This window comes from Epargyreus clarus, unplaced genomic scaffold (assembly GCF_041222505.1).
Source record: "Epargyreus clarus isolate Ecla_fem2 unplaced genomic scaffold, WU_Ecla_fem_2.2 ptg000025l, whole genome shotgun sequence".
NCBI lineage: Eukaryota > Metazoa > Arthropoda > Insecta > Lepidoptera > Hesperiidae > Epargyreus > Epargyreus clarus.
This window is the reverse complement of record NW_027332232.1, coordinates 3,812,501-3,815,000: the sequence shown is the minus strand read 5'-3', so window position 1 is coordinate 3,815,000 and position 2,500 is coordinate 3,812,501. Positions and strand designations below refer to the sequence as shown.

The following is a 2,500-nucleotide window of genomic DNA, read 5'->3' as shown; positions in this document are numbered from 1 at the left end:
TTTATCCCGCTTGTTATCGCGTGTTGTTGTGCTGTGACTATTAAACTGCTGTGAAACATTGTGTGTGTAGTGTGGTGTACACGTAGTGGTGGCATCATCCCCCAAGGGTGAGGTTTTCTACCCCCGAGACCCTGAGGTACTCTTTTATTGTTATTTTTGGAACGTTTTATACACGAACTCACTAGTTATGACTTTTATTGTGTTAGTTTAGATTTAGAATAGGTTACATTAGTTTATTTATTAAATAATTGGACAATTTACAGTTTAGTTTAGGTTAATTAAATAGTAATTAGGTTAGCACGTGGGCGCACGTGGTCGGTGACGCTGTCAGTGACAGCCGCCACTTGGCAGTTGTCATCTGTCACTGCGCTCGGGTGACAGCACACGCCCGACGCGCGCTAGTGTTGCCGCACACGACAGACAAGACTGTCTTGTCTACAGACACTTAAGTTTTTAGACATTTTTGTTTTAGTGAATTTTTTTTTTGACTTTGTTTGTTAATTTAACTTTATTCTATTTTATTTGGTAGAATAAAAAAATTTATGAACTTATAATTTTATTCTCTTTTTGGATTTTATTTTGGTGTAGTATTAGTAGTGTAGTGTAGTGTAGTATAGTTATAAGTACTTTATACAGACCATACAGACAGTAAAGGGACAATGGAGCGTCGCCAGCTCAGTGCTGAGCTGGTCGATGAGTGGCGGAGGCGAAGTTTAGATAAGATTGAGAAAGAAAGGGAGTTCCTGCAGCAACTTGAGTCGCAGGCGTTCACGCCGCGGCTGTCGCTGATGCGGACCCCGCCGCAATCGGTAAGCGTGCCGGAAGGCATCGGCCTGGTGGAGTTGGGGGACTCAGCCCAGGGAGCTGGGAAGAGACCGCTTACCTCCCCTGAGGACATCCCGGAGCCAACACGGAGAAGGCTTGTCAGGGGCACGGGGCGAGAAGAGGCGCCGCCGCTGAGTGGATTATGGGACGTCGACCGTAGGTCTGAGCCGTCTACGTCGCGCGGACCGCAAGATGATCAACAAGCAGGGGAGCAAGCGGGGAACGACGGCTTGGCCTCGAAAACAAAGGTCCAGCTGTTGGAGATGGTGCACGCTGCTGTCAAGGGCATCATGTCCGTGGCATCGGCCACAAATAAGTTGAATATGGCCGATAAACAGGCCATTAGCAGCCACGGCCAGGACATTCTAGGAGTTGTCGGCGTGCTGGAGCTGAGGCTGGCGGACACTGAGAAGGCCCTCGTAGAGGCGGACCTTGCAGCGACGCAAAAGGAGCTGTTGCACCAGCGGGCACTACGCAACGGCAAGCAGCAGCAGACCCCGGCGCCAGCAGTGCAAGCGAAGCCCGACTATGCGCGCGCGCTGAAGCTCAGCAAGGGCGCAGCACCAGTCCCGATCCCGAGCAGTGGCACGGCCGTAGTGGCTTTCTACCCCGCGGAAGCGGAGGTAGAAAAATTAAAGACTGCGGAAGAAACAAAAGCCGAGCTTAAGACTGCCGTGGACCCGAAACAGCTGGGCATCGAAGTGCAGCAGGTCAGGAAGGTTGGAAATGCTGGCGTCGTGGTCAGAACCTCCACGGCAGAGGACGCCCGCAAACTAAAGGAGGCCGCGCCAAAGACGCTCCGCGTTACGGAGCCAGCCCGTAGGCAGCCGTACGTTGCGCTCCGGAATCTAGAGAACGACACAAAGAGCGAGGATATCAGTCAGTCCATCGCCGAGCAGGCCAACCGCAGAGGGCACCAGGAGTGGACGGCTGAGCGGGTCAAGAATGAAATGAAGGTGGCCTTCAAGAAGGGAAGACCGACGGGCAGAACCGCTACGTACGTCCTCCAGTGCTCACCTGGCCTCCGCCACTTCCTCCTAAGCGAGGAGGTGGTATACATCGGATGGCAGGTGGCAGACGTCTGCGACTACGTGGCGGTCACCTGCTGCAATAAGTGCCAGCAGTTCGGCCACCCTGAGAAATACTGCAAGGCCGCTCAGCCGACGTGCAGCAGATGCGGCGAGACTGGCCATCGCGGGCAGGAGTGCAGCGGGACGACGACCTGCTGCGCCACCTGCAAGAAGTTCGGGCGCAAAGAGGCAGGCGGCCACAAGACAATGGCGAAGGAGTGCCCTGCACGTCAGTACGCGGAGGCCCGGAGCGTTGAAATAACCAAGTATGGATAAGCTCCGGGTCGGCCAAATAAACCTGGCAGGCTCCGCGGCGGCCACCAAGGAATTACCCGCGGTGGCCGCAGAACACAATCTGGACATCGTGCTGGTGCAGGAGCCGTACGACGCAGAATACATCTTGAAACACCTACGCACGGGGAAAGCGGGATTCTTCATCCCCAATGCCCGACTCCCGTGCGCGGTCCTGCACCAGCACTGCACGGAGCACCTGATGGTGTGCCACGTCCCGTCCCTGGACCTATATTTGGTGTCGGCGTACTTTCAATACAGAGACGACATCGACATACACTTGGGACCCCTGGAGCTGCTACTGGACCAACTGC

The 2,500-nt window shown here is 54.5% G+C and overlaps 1 pseudogene; it reads left to right on the top strand.

Moving 5' to 3' along the window:
- LOC140752874 (uncharacterized) overlaps positions 1–2,500 on the top strand; it is a 9,409-nt pseudogene that overhangs the window by 2,827 nt on the left and 4,082 nt on the right.